The 25,677-nt window shown below is 46.5% G+C and overlaps 1 long non-coding RNA gene across 1 annotated transcript; it reads right to left on the bottom strand.

Annotated features, from left to right (window-relative positions):
- Positions 1–173: 173 nt before the first annotated feature.
- On the bottom strand, positions 174–24,654 carry LOC129485852 (uncharacterized). Its single transcript, XR_008658793.2, has 3 exons — positions 24,503–24,654; positions 22,800–22,881; positions 174–2,184 (listed from the first exon to the last, which is right to left on the bottom strand). It is a non-coding gene; the product is annotated as an uncharacterized lncRNA (long non-coding RNA).
- Between the last annotated feature and the right edge of the window lie 1,023 nt (positions 24,655–25,677).

The following is a 25,677-nucleotide window of genomic DNA, read 5'->3' as shown; positions in this document are numbered from 1 at the left end:
GGCCTCCAAGGAAGTAACCTCCAGCCCAGGGTCAGAGAAAGGGTACCGTTACCCTACCCGAGGGTTACACCACTATCCCGGGCTTCTAAGACCCCAGAAAGTGCCAGGGGTAAGGGATGGCAAGGAGGCAAGGACAAGAGGCTGGGTTCCTAGGGACCAGGCCACAGCTGTCCACGGAGGGATGGAGCTGGATGTAGGTGGCACAGCCTGGCTGAGGCAGCTGAGCCATGGAGAGTGAGACTGTGCTCAAAACACTTAAGAGGAATCCCCAGGGCTCCTTCCAGGCTCTGCTGAGATATGAGGGCTGGGTGGCTGGAGACTTCAGGGAAGGTGGGGCAGGGCAACACAGGGGGCAGCAGGAGTGGACCAAACTGTAACCATGGGCACTGCTTGTAGAATGTAGTGAGTCCATGTTAAGGGCATATACCCAGGAATAAGACGACCTACGTTCATTGCAGATCCTTCACCTACTAGATAGTAACAGGAATTAGGCAGATGCCTAAACCTTAGTTTTCTCAATTGAAAAAAAAAAAAAGGATAATAATACCCACCTAATATTGTTGATTAAATAACAGATCTATGAAGGACCTATGACAGTGTCTGGCACATTATAGTAAGTGTTTATGTTAGTTATCTATTGCTGCAAACAAGTTACCCCCAAACTTAGTGATTTAAGCAACAAGCAGTTATCTCACATTATTTGTATGGGTATCTGGACACAGCTTAGTTTCTGGTTCAAAGTCTCTCATGAGATTGTAGTCAAGCAGTTGGTCAAGTGGTCCCATTTGAAGGCTTGGCTGGAACTGGGAAGGGGTGCATCTAAGCTCGCCACATGGATGTTGGCAGGCCTCCGTCCTCACCATGTGGTCCTCCACAAAGGGCTTCCTCACAACATGGCAGCTGGCTTTGTTTGGAGCACACAGTTCAAGGGAGAGCAAGCGAAAATGCCAGGAAGGAAGCCACACTCTTTTCTTATAATCTATTCTCAGAAGGAATACCCCATTACTTCTGATACATTCTGTGCATTGAAAGTGAGTCAGTAATTCCAGACCACACTCAAGGAGAGGGGTTACATAAGGCATGAAGAACAGGAGGCAGAGATCACCAGGGGCCATCTTACAGAATGACTCCCACAGTGTTTAATTAATGCTATTTTTATTATTCCATTTGTGTATCTTATTCCCCAAATTATTTTCCATTATTGCTGCTACTAATTTCCACCTCTGTGTTTTGCTGCTGTTCATTCTGCCAGGAATGCCTTCCTCTAAATATCTATGGTTCCCAATCCTACACATCTTTTAAGGCCACACTCAAATGCCACTTCCATGAAGCTTTGCAAATTGCCCCCTTGCAGGAAGCACTTTCCTCCTCTGATGTCCAAAAGGGAAGAGTTTGATAAGGGAATAAGGGAAAGTGACAAATCCACGCTATTGGATTTAGGCCCCCTGGGTCCATGAAGACACCGACTCTGAGATCATTCCAGAAACTTCTGTCATGGCTCTGCTTGTTCTGGGCTGGCTGAGCACCTACCCATTTGCTAATCCTTAGAACTAGTCTTCTCTAATAAACTGATATGAATCCAAAAATTAGAGCTCTTCTGAAGGCTGGACTCCAAAAGCTCCAATAACGTATGCAGACAAAGAGCCATCTGCCCCACGTGGAGACAAAGCACTTGAGAGGGAAATCTAACTGTGGGTGGTGTGCTCTTCTGTGAATTCTCTTGTGGATTTGAGAACTTCATCTTCCAAAAAGCCTCCATGGGGACTGAAAAGGGCCTTATTCCACTCCAGAATACCCTTCTCTAATGAATCCAGTTGTCCCAAAAGGATAAACTACCTAAGGGTGTCCATGGGTGTGGCAGGCAATTAGGGAAGAGACAAAGTCAGGAGTCCTGGACCCAAATTGAGCCAGTTCAGCCCTGATCTTCAGCGGGGGGTTCAAGTCAACTTAGGAGGAGAAGAGGAAGAAACTCCTGGGTATTATCCACCCATACTGGGCACTGAACATGATGTCATTAAATCCTCAGAAAAGCCTGGTAAGGAAGGTGATATTTTTCACATTTTACAGGTGAAGAAACTAAGGCTCAGTGAGGTGAAATGGCCTGCCCCAGGTCACACCGCCAGTGGAACACAGACTGCTTGACTCAATGCCTGTATTCATTCCATGATCCTCTCTCACAAATGGCTGTGGGAGAACAAAGCGAAAGGGCAGGGTTAGGAGCCAAGCTAACTAAAGTAACTCCAAAAATAGCTATTACAGAGCAAGCATAAAGTTACAGTTAGTTCTCCAAGATCCTAAGCCAAATTTTAGCCAGGCTTCCTTTATTGTTCCTGAGTTGCATAATAGGCAAATCTTCCATAGGGACGACTTGGAGAAAGAAGGTGAGAAAAGATGCTTAGTATGATTAATAGCAAGACATCCACAGTCCCCTGACCCCCACCCCATTACCAACCCCACCTTTATCAGACGATGCCTATTAACAAGGATGACACACACATCCAGAAAGTTAACAGGATAAAAAATCTAAATACTAGCTTCCATTCTTGCATGACTTGTCTCCTGCACTCCTCACTCTTTCTGTCCTGGCCTTCTGTTCTTTTAAGATTGGATTAGCTTTTCTGTTTCAGGAAAGGTGTTTCAAAAGTGTTTCCCAAAAGGAAGCAGAGGCTCAAGCCAGGAGAAGATGAGGGCCTGGTTCAAGGCTAAGACAAGCCTAAAATTGCTGATACCAATCCCTTTCTGCTCATCTCCCCTTGACAACATGGACTAGGTTGAATTGCCCTAGAGGCCAGGCATGGTGGCTCATGCCTGTAATCTCAGGACTTAGGGAGGCCGAGGCAGGAAGATTGCTTGAGGCCAGGAGTTTGAGACCAGTCTAGGCAACATAGCAAGACCCCATCTCTCAAAAAAATTTTAAAAATTAGCTGGGTGTGGTGGTACACACCTGTAGTCCCAGCACTTCGGGAGGCTGAGGTGGGAGGATTGCTTGAGCCCAACAGTTCAAGGTTGCCATGAGCTATGATCACGCCACTACATTACAGCCCGGGGGACAGAGTAAGACCCTGTCTGTAAGAAAACAAACAAACAAACAAAACATTGCTGTTGAGCATTTTAGGGGTACGGTATGGAAGGAGAGAGAGGTCTAGGAGTGCCCACTCAAGACAATAGGGTAGCATTGGTCTTTTGATCTCTCAACTAATGTTCTTTAGCACAAACTCTCTGCCAAGCACTGGGCTGTAGGTACAATGGGACTCCAAAGGGAGAGAAACTCAGAATTTCAAATTCCACAGGGGAGATATAATATGCACACATAGCTTAAAAATAAGACAGCATGTTATAAATGCCATTTAAAAATTAAATTAAATTACTATTCCTTGAAAAGGAAAGAAATTTTGACACATGCTACAACACGGGTAAACCTTGAGGACATCATACGAAGTGCAATAAACCAGTCACAAGAAGACTACTATTGTATGACTTCACTTACCGGGTACCTAGAGTAGTTAAGAGACAGAAAATAACATGGTAGTTGCAGGGACTGAGGGGATTGGGAAATAGAGAGCTGTTTTTTAATGGATAAAGTTTCAGTTTTGCAAGATGAGAAAGTTCTGGAGGGTGGTTGCACAACAGTGTGGATACACTTAACACTGCTGAACTGTACACATAGAAACATTAAAGATGGTAAATTTTATCTTATGTGTATTTTACCACAATTAAAAATAAAAATTTTGGGCCGGGCATGGTGGCTCATGCCTGTAATCTCAGCACTTTTGGAGGCCAAGGCGGGTGGATCACTTGAGGTCAGGAGTTCAAGACCAGCCTGGCCAACATGGTGAAACCCTGTCTCTACTAAAAATACAAAAATTAGCCAGGTATGGTGGCACATGCCTATAGTCCCAGCTACTCAGGAGGCTGAGGCGTGAGAATCACTTGAGCCTGGGAGGCGGAGGTTGCAGTGAGCCAAGATCATGCCACTGCACTCCAGCCTGGGTGACAGAGAGACTCTGTCTCAAAAAGTAAAAATAGGCCGGGTGCGGTGGCTCATGCCTGTAATCCCAGAACTTTGGGAGGCCGAGGTGGGTGGATAACCCAAGGTCAGGAGTTTGAGACCAGCCTGGCCAACATAGTGAAACCTTGTCCCTACTAAAAAAAAAATACAAAAATTAGTTGGGTGTGGTGGCAGACACCTGTAATCCCAGCTACTGAAGAGGCTGAAGCAGGGACAATTGCTTGAACCTGGGAGGCAGAGGTTGCAGTGAGCCAAGATCGCACCATTGCACTCCAGCCTGGAGGACAAGAGCAAAATTCTGTGTCAAAATTAACTAAATTAATAAAATAAAATAAAAATAAATAAAAAATTTTAAAGAAAAAAACTACTATTGACCTACAGAAGGTGAAACAATTATGTATCTCACTGGGGATATCAAAGAAGGCTTCACGGAGGAGGGGCCATTTGAACTGAGCCATTTAGAAAAGATGGGTTAAAGATGGGCAGAAAACAGCATTCTAGGCGAACAGAGCAGCAGCAGCAAAAGCACATCCTAAAAAAAAATCGAGAGATTTCTCTCTTCCATTGCACCAACCCTTAACAGAAAACATTTTTCCAGTGATCAAACTGCCCAAGCCCGCATGTGTGACTCCCAGCACAGCGTGGCTCTCCTGCCTGCTCCCTCTCTTCCTCTCATCCCCTCTCTGTGTGCCTGCTTCTTCCTGCCTCTTGTTCTCTCTCTCTCTCTGGTGTCTTTTGAACCTTCTAAAATGAACCTTTGACAAAAGTTTGCTTTTAGCTCAGAAGTAGCCTTCCTTAAGGTCTCTTTAATAACAGCAAACACCCAAAGACTCTCTCACCTTTATTAACAGAGCTTGTTTTGCTGTTTTTTTTCTCTCCTTGGATACCAGAAGCTTAAGAAGAAATTACCTCATCACCACTACAGGCAGGTCCCAATTGTAAAAACAGTCCTTCTGACAGACACTTCGTTGCCAGTTCTCCCTATGAAGGGCAGCTTTGCAGAACAGCCTGTGGCATGGGAGGAAGGGGAGGGCTTCGATTTATATTAATACTTGATTTTTGAATAGAAGTCAAGAGAAGGGTGGGCTCAGCAGAGAATTTCTTCATCTTTGGAGGGATGATTAAGCCAGAACTTATTATTTTCCATGTAAATCACCAGGACTTAAAGGAAGAATCCTGCTTTTTCTGATGAGAATGGTAACCAGGCAAGGGAAGGCATGCAAGGCTGCAGAGAGATAACGGTCTGAGCCCTGGCCCTAGGCACACCCAAAATGCAGGCTTTCCCCAGCACCCAGTGCAGCCGGGGCAGCAGGCAGAGGGTTCATGTTATCAGGGTAGCCAGCATGGAGCTTACTCTCGCAGGTTCCCAGAGTGCAGACACACCTCGTGGGGATGCCAAAACCTGCTTGTTAGAGTGAACTGATGTGGCCTGAAGTGAAACTCTGCTTCCTTCTGCCTGGTGTGACTTAGAGAGGCTGCCGGATCTCCGACGAGAAACTAGCCTTGTGCTTGATTTCTGCCTTTTTGTCCAGTCCATATTTTTTTTTTTTTTTTGAGATGGAGTCTCACTCTGTCCTCCAGGCTGGAGTACAGTGGCATGATCTCGGCTCATTGCAACCTCTGCCTCCTGGGTTCAAGTGATTCTTCTGCCTCAGCCTCCCAAGTAGCTGAGACTACAGGACCACACCACCACGCCCGGCTAATTTTTGTATTTTTAATAGAGACGGGGTTTCACTATATTAGCCAGGCTAGTCTCGAACTCCTGACCTCGTGATCTGCCCACCTCGGCCTCCCAAGAGGCGTGAGCCACCGCACCTGGCCTGTCCTGCCCATAATTTTTAATCGTTACCTTTAATTCCGAGTGAGGACCCGTAGCCTTTTTGAGGATGAATGGTGCCAAGCCCTGAAAATAGAGCGAGCAGCATCAACATAGGCCCTGCCTCCTCTCCACAAAGTCGGCCTCCATGCTGGAGAATTCACACAGCCCTTTTCTGAATTCCTTCAGCTCAATCTAGACAGCTCTCAGGTAATCAAACACTGGAGAGAAGGCAGAGCTCAGCGTGAGTCGGGGAGCCTGTCTGGCCTTGACTTTACTGGAATCGATCACTTGGGAGTTAAGGGGGAAAATCTAATTTAGGGACAACAGTCCTTCCTTCGTGTCTATTCAATTACGCTAAAAATTATAACAACAAAACCATGGAATCTCAGCATCGGCGAGAGCCCCTGGTGTCATCTTGGCCAAGCCCGGCAGGATGCAGGAAACCTCCAGGGCATCCCAGCTGCCTTTGCTGGCTCAGATAATCAGACATTTTCCCCCAGAGAAGAGTGCAAGTGCACTCCTTTTGGGAGTGAAATGAACTGTTCGGAAACTCTGAGACTAAATGAAAATGAAAATCAGCTTATTTAACAGCCTCCACCCATAGATACTAACGCCTGGCACGTGTGCCTGAGATATGTCTGTTGACTGACCAACTGGTTGACTGATTGATTGAATGAATGAGTGAGTGAATGAATGACTAAACAGAGTGAACTGGCATGGGGATCAAAGGGAAGCAGAGACAGTAATTGCAGTGGTGAGAGGTAATGGACGAGTGGGAAAAAATGGGAAGACAGAACATTTTTCTCTAAAGATTTTTTTTCTTGTTGTTTTCTGAGTAAAATGGGGAGGGAGGGCCGGATTGTTCCAGCGAGTGTTTTCATTCTTCAATGATCCCTTAAACAAACCATCAACAAAACCAACAATCCAATTTATACGTAATTATACTTGTAAATTTATTTGACAAATAAATACATTTGTAAAATAATTTAAATTACTTTAGATTAGGGTAATGGTTGCTAAGGACAAGTATTGCCTATTTACCCCAAGTTGCTTTCTCATGACTTCTCTCTCTCCCTCTCTCTCCTCTCCCTCCCCCCAGCCTCTCTCTCTCTCTCTCTCTCTCACACACACACACACACACACACACACACCAGAACTTACAAATCATCGCTTCCTGGCCCCCTCAGAGTGAGTGAGCTGGATGAACCAGCTAATAGCTCAAGCACCTTCTCACTTTGTCTCTCATCCCCAAACAGATGTCCCCCACCCTGGCCAGTGAGAACAGCAAAGACCCTCCCCAGCACCCCCTCCCTGCCCCACTCCCACACCCATCCAGGGCTCCAGATTCTGGCAGAGTTGCTGGAGTGGGCGCCTCTCCCAGGCAGCAGACAGTCAGGCAGGCAAACACACATTGCCAGGCATCTTCCTTGCTGTGTGGGAGGGTTGAGGAGAATTCCCAGGGTGCAAGCTGCAAGAGCTCCCCTAAATCTCAAGATAAGGAAGGCTCATGCTGCCTTTCGCGGGGCGGGCTTCACTTGGTGGTGCTGGGCTTGGGCTCAAATAATCAGATGTTTCCCTTTCCTCTCTCCTTCCCCCACCCCCTCGCACACCCTAAGAACAAGTTCTCAGCCATCAGGCTCCACAGCACACTCTCTCCCCCATAAATAGGAGAGCGGGCCTTGCCAATCAGTGTGATGTCTGCATCCTCCTGCTGGAGCCGGTTCCTCAGTCCTCCCTTCAGGAGGGCACTGGAATGCAGGAAGCACATCTACAAAGACTGCAGAAGCTGGTACTGAAAATGCCACTGTGTTCTGGATCCTTCCTGGAGAGATAACCACCCCCACTATGTTCCCCCCATCTCAACACTTCCCCCAGCCCCCTAGTACCTGTGATAGGGATGCCACGGTCCCCAGCTCCAGTCAGATGGATAGCAGAAAACTGTGCACTGTTTCTGGGCAGCAAGGACAGCCAACCCAGATCCTGCCAGGCAGATCCTCTCAGCGTTTGGTAATTCAGCTACAAATAGGCCTTCGGCTTTTTAGCTTTCATTTTGCAGATAATTGTAGGCACAGCTCATCTAGCATCTACTCAGTTTCCTCTGCACACTGGTACTAGGACACAGAATTTTTAGAGTGGAAAGCACCCTAGATGGGAATCAATGTTTAGGGAACTCCTGCTACACATCTGACCTTCTGCTGGAAGACTTACACCCATTCACCAAACACACGATGCCTTTTTCCAATTCCATAAATCTGAATTGATCATTTCTCCTTTACCCTCCCTCAGTTCTTTGTTAGATCAAATACTATAGGACATTTTCCACGTTGCTCTGTTCTGCAGTTACTGGTTGTCCTGTCTGTCTCTCCACTCAGACTCAGAGCTCCACGAGGGCAGGTCATATTCCTCCTGAATCTCTCCCAGCTCCTCACACAAACTCTGATACAGAGAAAGTGCTTCACAAAGACATGTGTGGTGGAATTCCCACTTCCCTCTTTGCCTTCCACTGTACCAAGAAATAATAATTTATCTTCAGTGAAGGGAGTCTGTCCTTCCATTAAAATGTCTCCCACACGCAGGTGGGTTTTATTCACGAGTTTGGTGAAACACAGAGAGGAGAATTAGAATGCACCTGGAGTCCTCTCCGGGTCTGTTGGCTCCAAAGCTCTGTGTCTTCAGGTCAGTTTCAGTAATACCGTGCTGGGCTAGAGCCAGTGGTAAGCTGCAGTTGGACTTTGCTTGCAAAAGCCCATTATTAATTTTCAGAAATTTTGCAAGTCAGTTGACATGATGTTGCTAGCTTCGAGTCAGCCATGGTGAGAGTATTTATACCACAGAAATTGGCAAACAATACAAATCAGGGCTTCTCCCCCACTCCAAGAGCTGGTTGTTACACATTAAACATATATTTTGGAAGTTCATTTCAAAGTTCAAAGTTCATCTTTGGGCCTAAAGGGGACATTCTCGGTACCACTCTTGGAGTGAATACATACCTAGTGCCCACCAGATATCTGAGCCTGGCAAGAGATGTCCCCAGAAAGTCACAGGCCTTGGTTAAATCCTCTTCAATCTGCATCTGAGGCCTCTGGGGTTCCATATCTCTGTATGGAGCTCCCAACAGCCAAGAACAAAGCCCCCTCTGCTCTTGATCTTACATAGCTCAGCTCAGCTCAGGATGCACAGCAAGTGTGTGCTGCATAACTCAGCAATGAAGCAGTTTCGCCCTCCAGGCCTGTCTCACCCAGGAGCGGGAAGAAGAGTTTTATAGGAGGCTCAAGGTTTATCACCTTCCATTTGCTTGTGGAGTCCCCAACAAAGAAACAAGGATGGAAGTTTATTCCCAAGGGGTGGGGAGTGAACCAGGGGTCACGCCCATGAGCACCCCTTCTTCTGGGCTTGCTCCCATCACTCTTGGGCTGAGATCATCACAGACTGAAAACATTTAGTATTTCAGACACCAAATCTCCTCGTGTTAAAGTTGGCCATGACCATTGAAAATAAAAGGCAGTGGCACATTTCTAAGGAATAGACATTATTGTAGTCAAAGCAGCATCCAAATGCAGAAATCTGACCCCACGTGTGTGTTTGGGTTTTGCTTATTGTTTTTTTCCAGACTTTTGAAAGTCCTTCAGAAAAGCAAGGTGAAAGACTTCTGTGGGCTTGAACTAGGAACCAGGACAAAAGCAGGTCAGAGGGGCACCGAGGTCTCCCGGCCCAAAGAGGAGCCTTGGGAAATGGGTTAACCTCTCCAGGCCACACAGGTCCTTGCAGAAGGAGCAGTTTCCAAAGCTAACAGCATTTCTCAAAGCTCCTGCCTGACAGCATGGTCAAAACTCAACTCAAAAATGCATCCGAAAATGTTAAGGCAACAACTTAGATCATTTTACTTCAAACTGGAAATAAGTGACCTTGGGCTAAAACATCTCCAGCCCAATGGAATGATTTAAGTGTGCATGCTATTGTTGGTATTCAATCTGCTACCATGCCCAAGAGAGCAAAACAATTCCTGCTTTCAACCTTCCTCGGCCTCCTGCCCTGACAGAACCTTCCAGACCTGAGCAATTTGGACATAAAAATGACAGCTCCTCTTGCGCATTGTCTCCCAGTAAAGTGCTACTTTCCAGAGCCTGAGTCCCTGCCTCTTGCCCTCTCCCCTATCAGCTGGAGATCATGTCATTGTGGCAGGGACTGCATAAGCCCCCATGTTGTTAGAAATTAAAGTAAATGATCAGGCACCAACTCTGCCTTTGACTCAGCTAAAAGAACAGGAGCCAGATACTACCTCTAATTTCCAGGTGTACACAGGCTGCAAATGCCTCTGGGGACTCAGCTTCCTTCAGCAAGCATCAGGCCTCAGGTATGGGAAAGCCCCTTGAAAGGATGACACGTGGTGGCTCTCGGTGACATCCTGGCCCTGGCTCTCCAGCTCTGGGAGGGCATTTTCAAGACCCACTTTCCCCTGATCTGTTCAAATACCTGACATGTTTGCCCAGTTTATCCTTTCAACACATGCTAGAATAATAAATCATCTTATCTTAGGGATGACTTCAATATCTGTGGCATTTCTCAACAATTTTTTTTTTTTTTTGACACAGAGTCTTGCTTGTCCCAGGGCTGGGGTCCAGTAGTGTGGTCACAGCTCACTGCAGCCTCCACCTCCTGGGCTCAAGTGATCCTCCCACCTCAGCCTCCTGAGTAACTGGGACTATAGGCATGCACTACCACACCCAGCTAAGTTTTGTATTTTTTGTAGAGATGGGGTTTCACCATGTTGCCCAGGCTGGTCTCGAACTCCAAGGCTCAAGTGATCCACCCGCCTCAGTCTCCCGAAGTACTGGGACTATAGGCACGAGCCACTGCGCCTGGCCTATCAACACTTTTATTCGTACTAGTTTTAAGTTTTCAGAGGTGTTATTTGTCTTCCTCACGTATATAAATGCAAAGTTTACACCTTCCAAGCTCAATAATTGCTGTCTGCAGCATTTACTGTCACATTTTTTGAGGAATGTTATTGAAAACTTTCGGACTTTTGAATCAGTTCTTTACCAAGATAACTTTTTGTTAAAAAAAAAAAAATCATTGTTTCTCACTGTCAACTTGAATAAGTAACACTATATTTTTACTATAAATCTGTACTCTATTTTCAACACATGGGCTATTTTACTCACAGGTATGTTTCTGCCTAATTTAAGCCTTTAAAAACTCAAATTAAATTTTACTGTCTACAATGTGTTCAGGCTATGTACTAGAAGGGAAATCAAAGAAAATATAAACTGCATTATTTGGGCTAAAGGAATGTAAAATCTCTTTTTGTTTGTTTGGTTTTTGAAACAGAGTCTCGCTCTGTCACCCAGGCTGGAGTACAGTGGCACGATCTCGGCTCACTTCAACCTCTGCCTCCCAGGTTCAAGCAATTCCTGTGCCTCAGCCTCTCGAGTAGCTGGGGCTACAGGCATGCTCCAGCATGCCCGGCCAAGTTTTGTATTTTTTAGTAGAGATGAGGTTTCACCATGTTGTCAGGCTGTTCTTGAACTCCTGGCCTCAAGTGATCCGCCTACCTCAGCCTCCCGAAGTGCTGGGATTACAGGCATGAACCACCACACTCGGCCTGGAATGTAAAATCTTGTTGAGAGAATTTTACCAAATAGTATCAAATACACTCCTAGTTCAGTGGGGTACATCAATCGTCAGCCCCAGAACCAGTTTATAACCCTGATGTGTCCAGAATAGCAGTGTTTCCACCACAGAGCTGGCATGCCATGGAGATGGGTGGCCACCAGATTCTTAACCAGCAACTATTTCAGAAACGGAACTGGAATGACCTCCAGCAGAACAATTAAAAACTTTCTCTAAAGAACTTTCTTTAAAACATTTTCTTTAAAGAACCTTATGGGCCGGGCATGGTGGCTCATGCCTATAATCCCAGCACTTTGGGAGGCTGAGGCAGGTGGATCACGAGGTCAAGAGATTGAGACCATGCTGACCAACATGGTGAAACCCCATCTCTACTAAAAATACAAAAATTAGCTGGGCGTGGTGGCACGCACCTTTAGTCCCAGCTACTTGGAGGCTGAGGCAGGAGAATAGCTTAAACCCAGGAGGTGGAGGTTGCAGTGAGCCAAGGTCGTGCCACTGCACTCCAGCCTGGCAAGACTCGGTCTCAAAAAAAAAAAAAAAAACTTTGTGGAAAACATTAGCTGATCCTTTTACCAGACCCTATTTTGAGAGGCCCCTGCATTTCCAGGGCAAGATAGAGAAGAGAGACAGTATCTGGCTTACAGAAAATGCAGAGGCTTCACTCATCTCGTGGCATATCCCAGTCCATGGCAATGAGGCTCTGCACATCTCTCCCCAGGCCAGAGGGGTTCATCTGACCAAAGTTTACATAAAGCATAAGAGGGTATCACCCTCTCGTTCTCATCTCAGTACATACCAGTCCAAATTCCCTGAGAGCTGACAGGTAGGTTATCAGGGAGAAAGGGCAGATTAAGCTTTGCCCCTTGTTCAACCTTGGAGGTCATCCTCCCAAGACGTCTTGGCATCTTTTGACCCCAGCACCATCTTCCCTGGAGATGGGAAGGTGGATCTGAGTCTTCCCCTGCAATCAGATTCAGTCAATCAAGTGAATCACAAATTACATAAATCCAGTATGTGCAATCTAGGAAAAAAGAAAAAGCAAAACGTTTGATGAGGAGGACAAGTTATTATCCTACTTAATAGATGAAAAAATTTAGGGTCCGATACTGGGGGAAAAAGGAAAACATTCACCGAAATAATTTTGACTCCATACCCCTTCTTCTAAGTGAGGAGTCCAGAGTAAGTCTCCTGTGTCCATTCAAAGCCAGTCTCAGCTCATGAACTTAAGCATTGTCTTGATCAACTGCCTCCTCAAGGTTCTGGTAGCTCTGCCTATAAGCCGAGTGGCATTGGCCAAATTACCTAACCTCTTTGGTATTGTTCTCCTTACCCTTCAGATGAAGCTGTGATCTCTACGTTCTCTTTAGCTATCCAAATCTAAAATTCTCTGACTATGCTGCACAGATAGCTTTGCCCTCAATTAAGTGTTCTTTATTTAGGGAACAATTTCTGGAGGTATTAACCTTCAGCATCCCAAGAAATGGACAAAGCCACAGCTATAAACTGAGACAATCCTTCTCCAGGAAACCCGAAAGGAGCCTTCTGGAATGGCCGGGCTGGTCTGCTCACACCAGCCTTTTCAGTCACACCTGACCCAGAAATAGCCACACTGTCTGCAGGGATAAGTTGCTCTGAAAAAGTAGGGCGATAGAAACCACAGGACTTTTAGACACAGCTGGATGGGATTTCAAGAAGCAAAGGCCCGGATGACAAGCTGATACTAGCCTGCCATTATGTCAGCATCTTACTCCTGCAGCAATTGGATACCTGGACACCAGTTATTCTCTAAACCTACACTTGCCGCTGCCCAGAAGATTTTGAAGATGTGGTTGGCAGAAGAGTCAGAGTGAGAGAAGGGCGAGGCACATCAATGCGGAGTCACAGCTACCTCTGCGCTTCCCTGAGCCCCTGAATGAGGCATTGTTTGTGCAACTGCGAATCAGAGCTTCTCCTGTGTGTCATGTGCAGTTTGAGCTGCACCTGCCCTGCCTACTGGGCCTGTAGGGTGTGTAGGTTATGTCGAAACAAGACTGCACCCAGACACTACCCTAGGCCTCAGGCACCCTGGGAGTTCTGCTGTGTCAGGGACCCGGTGCTGCAATCTTTTTGTCTTCCAAATGAGACCTGGTAAGCAGGTTGGGCTGCCCAGAGGGGACGGCATAGCTCAGGACTGGGACATGCTAGGTGGTAGGTACCTTTTGCTTGTATCCCTCGGGGGTGAGAGCAGAGGATGCAGGCAGCCCTGGGAACTCCGGCTTAGTGACCTGGCATCATGGGAGTGTTCATAACTTGCTCTGTGAACATTCTCTAGCCCAGAAAGCAATGGGGAACTGCCTTCCTTTGGCAGACAGGCATAAGCACTGCTCACCTTGGGTGTGGAGAGGTTGTCCTGTTCTAGCCCTTCGAGGACAGTAGCATCTAGGGGATCCCCCCAGTATCACACACACACACACACACACACACACACACACACACACAGACATCCATAAATGCCTCCTCTCCAGCCACCTCCTACTGTGACTGTTGAGCCCCATGCACCCTGCATGACAAAGTACTCTGCCTTCTGCCAGTAGAGACATTGGGTGTAGCCAGGTGGACCAAGTACTGAAGAAAATGTCCTTGTGTGGCATTAAAGTTGCTGCAGGGAACTCAGCCTCTAGCAGAGCCTCTGTGCTGTAGCACAAAGCCAGTTTCTGGATCTCATTCCTCTAGAGTCTCTGGGCATACATTTCTGGTAGCTCCATGCCACCTCCAACATTCCTGAGCAGGAATGAACCTCATGCCTGTCCATGGGCTGCAGTCACCCTGCAGGTGAAGGCACCACGGGTGGGGCGCCCTCCCAGGAGGTTGGCTAAAGAACACCTGTTCTGAGAAATGGTGCCGATGACTCAGCAAGTGGCACTCTTCCTCAGACGCATCCCTGACTCTGTGCCTAGCCTGCTGGTGGTGACTTGAAGCAATCTAGGGGGTGGCTCTTGGGTGAGTCAGAAACCAAGAGGCTGACTCTTTATACTCCCAGGGACCCAAGACTTTCTCAGAAAAAAAGCAGGCAGAATGAACTTCTATTTACTCTTTCTCCTTTTGGCTTCTGTCTGCCTGTGGTGATCATAGAAAGTGCTTATATGCTTTTTCACTGCTTCTAAAACTGTTGCTGAAAGTTTTTGGGCCTTGTGAAATAAGAAAAGTTAATTAAGAAGGTTCTATAGTAGATCAATGTGAATGATCAAGTTATAAAGCTAATGACCTATATCTATACCGTTCTATATGACAGCCACTAGCCACGCATGACCATTTCAATAAAATTAATTAAAATTTAAAATGTGGTTCTCCAGCCATACCAGCCACATTTGAAGAGCTCAGTAGCTGCCCGCGGCCAGTGGCCCCAGCATTGGACAGCACAGCTATAGAACGTCTCTATCATCACAGACATTTCCGCTGGACAGAGGTGATCTAAATACATAGTGTTAGAGATCCACTCAACTTCTCATTCATTCATTTACTCAAGTATTTACAGAGGGTCGGCTGTGTTTTAGAACCTGTGGGTGAACAAAGATGGCAAACAGGTGGTCCCTGCACACTCTAAGAGTTTATAACTGGTTGGGAATTCAAATGTGTAACCAAAGATACAGAACTCTTTCATTCTGGGACTGAAACAAGCGATACACAAATGAACAGAATGCTTCTAAAAGGTCAGCTTCCAAAAAGAAGAGCAGGGAAATGAGTCAGGCTGGTTGGACTTCAGCTTATTAATCTTTTATTCAGTATCTGCCTAAGGAAGTGTGGGTAGTAAGTTAGCTTAGACCTGAGTGACAGATGTGACAGACACAGGGCAATTAGGCCAAAAGGAGGAAAGTCCAGACCCACAGCTCTCCTGGGAAATTACTGACTGTGCGTCCTAAGGAGGGCAATCACATGAACACCAGTGGCAGAGGAGAGGGCCATTGTCTCAGGCAGTCATATCCCAGGGCTGCGAAGGCTAACACTGCCATTCACCTCCTGGAACTCTGGGACATGGTGCTTTCCACCGTACTTCTGAGAAAGTAGCAAGCAACTGGCTGGCTCTTTCTCCAGTCCGGCTGCTCCTTGTTTGCAAGATTTTCACAGAGTGATTTCAAAGGTTTTTATAAGGTGTTCAAGTTGGGCAAGCACACTGGATATGCACCATGTACAGGGTCTGGAAAAGAGATCCCAAAGCCCAAAGAGGGTGAGAACCTCTCACAGAACTCAGCCGGGTCATCTTAGGGCAGAGATGCTCAGGGAAGAAAGATACCAAAATAAAGGGCATGGAGACACCACCTGAAACTGATGAATTGTGTGGGAGAGAAGCAGGTAGAGAAACACAGACACGTAACTCAGAGCCCCCAGAGACACCAGCGGGTCAACTTCAACCTGGAAGGAGTTGTAATGGCTCACAGACGGGTGACCCCTGGCAGCTGCTCGCTAAAGGTGTCCAGGAATTTGTTTGGGGGAATTATTTTTTAACACTTGAGATCACTGGAGATGGTTTGTGAGTCATAAAGCTGGATGCTGGGCTCCCCGGGCAGTTGAGCTGCAGAAGAGCTATTCTGAAAAAAAGACTGTGGGAATAAGCAATTCATTTTTTATGTGATGTTTGAATAGGGTACGTAGTTGCATGATTCAAATCTGAGGAAATGTGTATTAAAAGGTTCACAGTGAACAGTTGCCTTGCCCCTGCTCCCTGTCTGCCTGGTTCCCACACTTCTCCGACCTGCACTTGGGCGACCACTATTAGGTTCTTTTGCACCCTTCCAAGTTATTTTTAAAATTTTTATTTATTTATTTATTTATTATTTATTTGAGGCAGGGTCTTGCTCTGTCATCCAGGCTGTAGTGCAGTGGCGTGATCTCAGTTCACTGCAGCCTCGAACTCCCCGGCTCAAGCAATCCTCCCATCTTGGTCTCCTGAGTACCCGAGATTACAGGTCTGTGCGAACATGCCCAGGTGAGATATATATATATATATATATATATAATTATTATTATTATTTTTTTTTTTTGTAGTGGCCAGGCACGACGGTGGCTCATGCCTGTAATCCCAGCACTTTGGGAGACCAAAATTGGTGAATCACTTGAGGTCAGGAGTTTGAGAACAGCCTGGCCAACATGGTGAAACCCCGTCTCTACTAAAAATATAAAAATTAGTCGAGCCTTGTGGCGCACACCTTTAATCCCAGTAGTTACTCAGGAGGCTGAGGCAGGAGAATCGCTTGAACCTGGGAAGCGGAGGTTGCAGTGAGCCAAGATCACGGCGCTGCACTCCAGCCTGGGTGACAGAGGGAGACTCCATCTCAAAAAATATATTTTTGTAGACACGGTGTCTTGCTCGGTTGCCCAGGCTGGTCTCGAACTCCTGGGCTCAAGCGATCCTCCCAAAGTGCTGGGATTACAGGGGTGAGCGACCACACTCAGCCTCTGTGAACTTCTAATCATATCTTTTATTCATTCTGTGGGTCTTTGGCTACTTTCAGCAATCAGTTTCTTATTAATTTTTCTCATCAATGTTTTTATCAATTTCAAGACTAGCCCTTTGTCTGTGAACTGAGGAATACAATATAAACACAGAGCTAATGAATAAGAGTCTAACCCAAATATATTTTGATGATTCCCTGTAAAATTATTTTCAAGGCAAGGATTTCAGCCCTGTCCCCCAGGCCCCCACTCCACCCCATGTCACACCAGGTTGCTGGCCGTTTTTTTTTTCACTTCTTTTTCTTCCTTGGGCCTTTGCATTGGCTATTTCCCCTTCCTGGAATGAGGTTTTCCCTTTGTCCTCCTGGTAAATCCCTGCTCACCTTCTCAAGGCCTGTGGCACCTTCTCATTAGAAAGAGTAAGTGAGGACAGAGGTGAGTGATATTTGAAACCACAAGTCCTTTCCCCAAATCACAGTGCATGGAGGGGAGACCCAGGCTGGGCAAACAATTTTGAAGCGGTGGAAGTTGGGAAGTTGAGGGAGGAGGTCAGTGGGAGACCCTTGGTGGGAGGTGGAGCTGATGACAGCCCAGGTGAGGATGTGGCTGAATGAGAATCTTCTGCAGGGCAGGGGCTGTGGAGGATGGGTTTGGGGGTAAGCCTCAATGGGACACAAGGCCTGGGCACATGCATTCAGTGGACAGAGCTTCCAGAGAGGACGAGAGGATGGAGAACAGAGCACGGGGAAGGACACAAAGTATGAATACAGGGGACTCAAGACCAGGCCTACAGAATCTTCCAAGGGGCTGCAAGAAGAGGAATTTCAACTGGAAACCAAGGGACCTTGACTCCAAAATGCCCTCATCTTCCAAAAACCCACAAAGAAGAGAAAGAGTGAGAGATGTCCCAGCCTCTGACAAGGAAAATAATTAAGGTAAAATACGGCTGGGTGTGGTGGCTCACACTTGTAACTTCCAACAATTTGGAAGGCCAAGGAGGGCAGATCACTTGAGACCAAGAGTTCAAGACCAGCTTGGACAACATGGTGAGACCCCATCTCTACAAAAATAAAAAATTAGCCTGGCATGGTGGTGTGTGCTTGTGGTCCCAGCTACATGGGAGTCTGAAGCAGGAGGATTGCCTGAGCCCGGGAGGTCGAGGCTGCAGTGAGACATGATCACACCACCGCACTCCAGCCTGGGTGACAGAATGAGACCCTGTCTCAAAAATAAATAAACAAACAAAAAGGTAAGATGTAAAGAAAGACATTAAACTTCAAGAATCTGGGCTTAGAGCAGCCAGAAATGGTGAGAGAATTTGAAAATCCTGTGAAGAGACTCATGAAATCAGGCTTTAACCCTAAACCACGGGGTAGAATTCACGCCTGACTACGTGCCCACCACTTGCTCCAAAAAGGTTTGCACCCAGACTCACCACACCATAGGAAAAGAGTTTCATGTCTCATAAAGTAGCCTACTGGATGTGCTACACTTGAGGGCAGACAAGTTGGGGGATCAGTATTCTGATCTCCTGGGTGGTACCAGCGATTACCTAGAGAAGCCACAACAAGAACTCAGGAAGCTTCTGGCTGGAGGGCCGCCCTGGGAACTTCCCTCATACACTTCTTCTCGTGTATTCATTCAGCACATGTTTTTTGAGCACCTGCTATGTATTGGGCACTGCGCTAGGGGCTGGGGATGTACTGGTGACTAAGGCACTGAGCCTGCCCAAGCTGCTGTAGTGCAGTGGAAGAGATGGACACGCACACAAGCCAGTGTTACATGTGCTCTGGTGAAAGTGAGCACTGGCGCCTGTGGGGCTGCAGACAGAGGGGTCTGATCCACTTTTGGGGTGTCACGGAAGGCTTCCCAGCAAACATGACTCCTAAATCAACAGGGGTCGTTTGGAGAATAGCCTACTCATGAAAGACCCCTGAGACCACCTGCCCCAGGAGTGGGTAGAGAACTCTCCTGCAGCAAGTGTAGAAAGACAGCGTGAGGCCAGGAGCCTCAAGTTAATATACTGGACTTCCAAATAAAGGAGGAAAGTTTAGAAAACCAAACCAAGAGATAAATGCTTTTCTCCTTCTCATTGTTCTGACCCAGACAGTCAAATTCTTGCACAACTTATACCTTAAAAGCAACGCGTGTGCAAATTGCAAGCCAAAAATAGAAGCCGTGCCTGATAGGATCCATTCTCATTCCTTTGTTGCTGACTTTTGTATTAGCTCTTAGCTGAGGGTCAGCATTTTCTGATACCATCTTCTGCACTGAACTCCTCCTCCTCTTCTCCAAACTCCTTTAAGGATTCCAAACAGCCTTATTCAATATTTATATGATCTGGACACAGCAAGACTTCTTTGATCTGCAGTGAGCAAGAACTGAAGATCATTGGAGCTTGGCCCTCAGCAGCTGCTGTTCCCCGAATTTGCCCCTCCCCCAGGGGGTCCCCAGGAGCCCTGCGGGGTGAAGGCATCACCTCTTTGTGCAGAGGCTTTGCTTCCACTGGGCACTGGTAGAGACCTGCCAGTCCCCCGTGGGGCAGAAGAAAGAGATCTGCTGCATACTTTAGCTAAGTACTTTTTAAAACACAGAGATTCTGCTTGGATTTTTTCTTGTGAACAGTTAGCAGAAGCAAAAAGTCAACAAACCCCCAATGGACAGCCCACCCCAATAGGGCCAGCACATGCAACAGGAAAGTGGATAAGAGTTGGGACTGCTCTTCTTTCCATTGCGACTTAGAATTCCCAAGGGTAGGCTGCCTGTTTTCTTTCAGCAGAGAAAGCAATGAGATGCAGGACCTGTGTGCTTCATTCTCTCACACAAACACACACCTCAATCAGGATGCTAAATAATGAAAATACCCTGGGACTTGCTGCCAAGACCTTCAATAAGAAATGAAGGCCAGTTCAGACGTCTGTATTGGTTTGCCTCTGGCACAAAGGGTCTGCAGGAGTGCTAAGCCAACTCCATTGCTGTTATCTTCTCAGCCTAGCCACAAGAAAAACGCCTCCATCATTGCTGCCTCCAGACAGAGTCTGTCTAGGTCAGTTAGCTGTTGGACACCAAAAGATACTGGGCAGGTGGGCATGGTGACTCACGCCTATAATCCCAACACTTTGGGAGGACAAGGCAGGAGGATCACTTGAGCCCAGGAGTTTGAGACCAGCCTGAGCAACACAGCATGATCCTCTCTCTACAAAAAAATTTAAAAGTTATTGGCCAGGTGCAGTGGCTCATGCCTGTAATCCCAACACTTTGGGAGGCTGAGGCAGATGGATCACTTGAGGTTAGGAGTTCAAGACCAGCCTGGCCAACATGGTGAAAACCCGTCTCTACTAAAAATGCAAAAATTAGTTGAGTGTGGTGGCGCATGCCTGTAATTCCAGCTACTCAGGAGGCTGAGGCACGAGAATCACTTGAACCCTGGAGGTGGAGGTTGCAGTGAGCTAAGATGGTGCTACTGCACTCTAGCCTGGGCAACAGAGCAAGACTCCATATCAAAAAAAAAAGTTAGCCGTGTGCAGTGGTGTGCACCTGTAGTCCTAGCTACTTGGGAGGCTAAGCTGGGAGGATTGCTTGAGCACAGGAAACTGAGGCTGCGGTGAACTATGGTCCACCACTGTATTCGAGCACAAGTGACAAAGTGAGACCCTGTCTCCAAAAAAAAGAAAAAAAAAAAGGAAAAGAAAAAGAAACTGGGCATCCTAGAAGGGCGAAGAGGATTTTTGCCATAGAAGGGCTTATTTTACCAACATCCTAGAAAAGTAATATGGCATCATCAAAGTCATGGGTCAGGGTTGGTGAATACAGCATAGCTATATTTACTCTCTTGCTCTCTCTGTCCATCTTTTGTACAGACATAACTAATCAATCATAACCCATTTTTCCTTTGGAAAATATGTACCATCTTGGGAGCCACAGTTGCTGAAGATCCTTGGGCTGCAAAGAAAGTAGAAAGGAGCACTGATCTCCGTTACCGGAGAGGTTAAGCCTTATGGTTAGCAGTTTAAGAGTCTTTCCCTAACACTTTTATACTTAACAATCCAAGTGAATTCATTCTTCTCATGGGGAGAAAAAGCATTGAGATGCTGGTTCACTGAGTGAATGATGGCAAGCAAGAGCTCAGATATCCCATAAGGAGACACTCACACAACCCAGGAAGAGCCTACGAGACTGTATTGAGCAATATTGGAGATAGGAATGCAGGACGCCTTGCTCCTGGGTCTGAAATCAATCCGCATCTCCCCCAGCATTGGAGACTAAAGGAACAGGGCTAAAGCCCAACCCTGAAGCCTCCTTGGTAACTCCCAGTACTCAGAAAGGATGGAGAAGAGAACAATCCCTTATCTACCTTCCTACATAAGTTGCTTCATGTATTCATTTATTTACTCACTAGATGACCAATATTTCTCGTGGATCTAGCTTTGGCTAGGCACTAGGACTTCGACTGGGGGCGAGCAAGCGTGGCTGCATATTAACTGAGATTCCTGCTTGTGAATTTCAAACCTGTCACCATCTCCCCCTCAGCTCTCAGGCATTGATTGCTTCAAGCAGGAAGTTAACACCGCAGAATGGCAGACAAAACACTCTTGAGATTCAAGGCCAGGCTTTCCATTTTCTAGAGCCTAGTATATGTATGTCAAATATCAAGGTCCTAGTAGCAACTTTTTGGGGTAACAAATCTGTTCTATATCTTACTTGTGGTGGTAATTACATGTTTGGACATATTTGTCAAAACATATACAAGTCTATACTACACTAAAAAGAGTAAAATTCGCTATAAGTAAATTATTACCTTAAAATGAGGAAAATAAACATGGAGTAGGAAAAAAGTGACACATACAATAAGAAAACTTTTTAGATGTATACAATAGAACATATTCTTTTTAAATGCATAAACAAATAATAACAGAACAAAAATCCACAAGAGACAGATGAACGCCAGTTTCAGCATAGTCGATACTTCCAGGGAGCAGAGGAGAATGGAGGTATTTGGCTCTATCTGTAGTGTTTTATTTTATTTTTAAGAAAAGAAGGATCTAAAGCAAATATGACAAAATTTTAATGTCTGTTTACTTTTGGTAGTAGATACAAAAGTGTCATATTATTTTCTGATCTTTCTGTATATTAAAAAAAAATTTTTTTGAGACACGGTCTGGCTCTCTTACCCAGGCAAGAGTGCAGTGGCGTGATCTCGGCTCACTGCAACCTCTTCCTCCCAGGCTCAAGCAATCCTCCCACCTCAGCCTCCTAAGTAGCTGCGATTACAGGCACCCACCACCACACCCAGCTAATTTTTGTATTTTTAGTAGAGATGGGATTTCACCATGTTGGCCAGTCTGGTCTCGAACTCCTGAGCTCAAGTGATCTGCCCACCTTGGCCTCCCAAAGTGCTGGGATTAGAGGTGTGAGCCACCATGCCTGGCCTGTATATTAAAATTTTTTTATAATTTGTTAAAAAGTTTAAAAATCATACACACAAACATACACACACACACACACACACACACACACACACGGCCCTGAATGTCCCTGGTCCTAAACAATAGATTTGGAAGTCAGAGGCAAGTAACTAAGAGTAAAGGTGAAACAAAAAATTAGCCATTGCGGTGAGTCCTAAGGTTGCCATGGGGGTGGGATTTTAGCCTCCTGTCCAGAGGAGAGGCCTGAAGTGGCAGATCTTATAGAGTCCCAGCAGATCTGAGAACCCCTGGAAGAATTTTCCCACCCTGCAGGGCACAGAGGCAGCCAGGTGCTTCCCATGGCTCAAAAGGGTATGGAAAGAGTGAGCGAAGTCGGATCTGAAAGGTAAAGTGCCCCAGAATTGGCTGTTTCTGCCACTCAGAGCAGATACTCAAAATAGATATTCAGAGAGTTATAGAAAAATAAAGAATTTTACATTACCTGCACATTTAGGTTTGTCAGAACTTGGCTACATCAGAGATGAGTAAGTCACAATCCCTGCTCTCAGGAGCCCATGGATTATCTGGGAGACAGAGAAGTAAATAAGCCATTAGGATGTGATGTTCTCAGGGGAAAGGGGGATTAAATCACATGAAAGCGCCTTGTACAGAAAAGTATTTGGTGAGACCCCTCCCATCCCTCTCTCCAGTCCTATCTTTTGAGCATGTATTAGTTATCTATTGCTGTGTAACAAATTACCTTATAATTTGGCAGCTTAAAACAGTTAACATTTTATTATCTCACAAAGTTGGGATTTGGGAAGTGGCTTTGCTGGCAGGCTCTGGTGCAGGATCTCTCACTAGACTGTGCTCAAAATGTTAACTGGGGGCCAGGCACAGTGGCTCATGCTTGTAATCTCAGCACTTTGGGAGGCCAAGGAGGGTGGATCACTTGAAGTCAGGAGTTCAAGACCAGCCTGGCCAACATGGTGAAACCCCATCTCTACTAAAAATACAGAAATTAGCCAAGCATGGTGACACATGCCTGTAATTCCAGCTACTCTGGAGGCTGAAACAGAATTGCCTGAGCCTGGGAGGCGGAGGTTGCAGTGAGACAAGATCATGCCACTGCACTCCATCCAGCCTGGGCAACAGAGCAAGGCTGCGTCTCAAAAAAAAAAAAAAAAAAAAAAAAAATGGCTGGGCTGTAGTCATCTGAAGGCTGGACTGGGACAGGAGTTCCCACTCCCAGGTGGCTTTCTCGTATGACTGTCCGTTGCTGGTTGCTGGCAGGAGGCCTTAGTTCCTCACCATAAGGGCCTCTCCCTAGGGCTATTCAAGTGTCCTCATAGTATGGTATCCGGCTTCCCCCAGAATGATTGATCCAAGAGAAAGAGCAAGAAAGAAGCCACATTCTGTTTAAAAGAAGCAACTTCTTAAGTCTAGCCCATACTGTAGAGGAGAATTCAGCTTCATCTCTTGAAGGGAGGAGTATCAAATAATGCATGGACTCATTTTAAAGCCACCAAAGGGCACAAAGGAAGCCAGAGTTCCTAAACTTTCTTTCTCCACTGTCCTGACTTCCCAAGTGTGATGGATGACTATGGATCCAGTTATTGACAAGATTAAAATTGAGATTCAGACATTATCAGGAAAGATTTGGAATCTAAACACAAAACAGCGCAGGCAAAACTGTGTCACTTCTGGGATGGAGCCCTCAAGTGATTGCAGACGTTTCCTTCAAACTCAGGGAACCAGCATGAAAAGGAAAGAAGAAGCCAGACATAACGCCCTGTTAGCTAGGGTCTGAGGAGTTTCCTTAAGCAGGACGATAGAATCGAGGAGGGATGGGCAGGCCCTGAGAGGCAGGCAGCATCAGAGAGGCCCAGCCACAGGGGCTGGCAGGGGTAAGAAAGCAGTCTTGGGGTCTGGGGCCCTTGGGTGCAGAGCTGGATGACTCAATAGGTAGCTGAAATATGGATTTAGAGACCCAGCCCAGCAGGCATCTCCCACAAAACTGAAAAATGTTTGGCTTCAGTGAGAACTGAACTGAAATTTTACAATCTAAATATCTCAAGTGAAATCATTTTAATCTTAGCATCTGTATCAGTTTTGTGTTTTAAGAGTCAGTATCATTTTTATTTTGAATTACATAATGGCAAGGCAGAGGGAGGATGGCAGAAGGGTCTGTAAAGCTGAACTTACCAACTAGTATGTCCCAGCATCCTGGTGGCCTGTTCACAGGCAGGGCTCTCACCTGCAGCCATGTAGCCAGTACTCTGCACAAAGCAGCTAGCAGGAGGGGCATGTGGGAGCTGAAAGCAGTCGGTGTCCTGACCACCAAGCCTGGCATCCAGCTTGTAAAAATACGGCACATTTTTATTATTCCTAGTTTCTGCTAGCTGATGGCTCTGCTACTGGGTTATAGATGAGTTGAGATGTGGAGCTCTCTAGCTCTTGGGAGGCCAGGCAGGTGAGAGAAGCTGGAGCCCCCAGGCCAGATTCCGCCTGCTGGGAGAAGCTTTGCCCAGAGTGCAACTCAAAGAAAATAAAAATGGATGGAGGCCCAAACCCAGCCATAAGCAGGCAGCTCACCACAAAACAAACATCAATACCCTACCTTGTGCAGGGTTGGGCAGGGCTGTACATCCCATCAAGGACTCCTTACAAGTCCTCTGCTTATTGACCCCAAGTCTGGGTAGGATGGGCTCCCAGGCTAACCAAGGAGGCATAGAAGCAGTGCCAGAGGAGAGCAAGGAAATGGGCAGCCTACACCCAGAGCCTGCCCTCCCAGAGGGGTGCACTGGGAAAGCTGGCTCAGCCAGTCCCTCCAGAGTTCTAGCAGCTCCACTCTCCCCAACCTGGTGGCCCAGCCCCACAAAGGGGCTATCCCTGGGACCCTCCTCTGAAATGCCCCTCCCTTTGAAGAGCTCCATCCGACTGGAGGGGCTGTGAGCTGGAGCGGAGCAGCATAAAGATGAAGGATATGAGGCCAGACCCCTCGCCTCCTAAATACAGCCTGAATCTGATCGTCGCAGGTTGTGCTGGACAGCTTTATTTGCTCACAGGATTGGAAGTTAGAGGCCCATGGACTGGATTACACTAAAGGAAGTGACATATGCAAATGAGTCACATGCCAGGCTGCTGCGACCAGACTGACAGCTTTATCATGCAGTACCCCGTATCTCTCAGAGCCTGTTTATAGAAAGGTCTGGAGTCTTCTCTTGTCTTTTGGCAACGATCCAGCTTGCTCAGGCATGACTTCGCACGGAAATTGGGTTTGACTTTAAAAATGCTCCTTGTGATGGTAACTCAGCAGCCAAGACCAGCTCTGCGCTGAATTATTGAACGGTGTGAATGTTTGCCTTCCCCCATCACAG

This window comes from Symphalangus syndactylus, chromosome 7 (assembly GCF_028878055.3).
Source record: "Symphalangus syndactylus isolate Jambi chromosome 7, NHGRI_mSymSyn1-v2.1_pri, whole genome shotgun sequence".
NCBI lineage: Eukaryota > Metazoa > Chordata > Mammalia > Primates > Hylobatidae > Symphalangus > Symphalangus syndactylus.
Note: the sequence above shows the minus strand (reverse complement) of the source record. Positions and strands in the feature narration are given on the sequence as shown.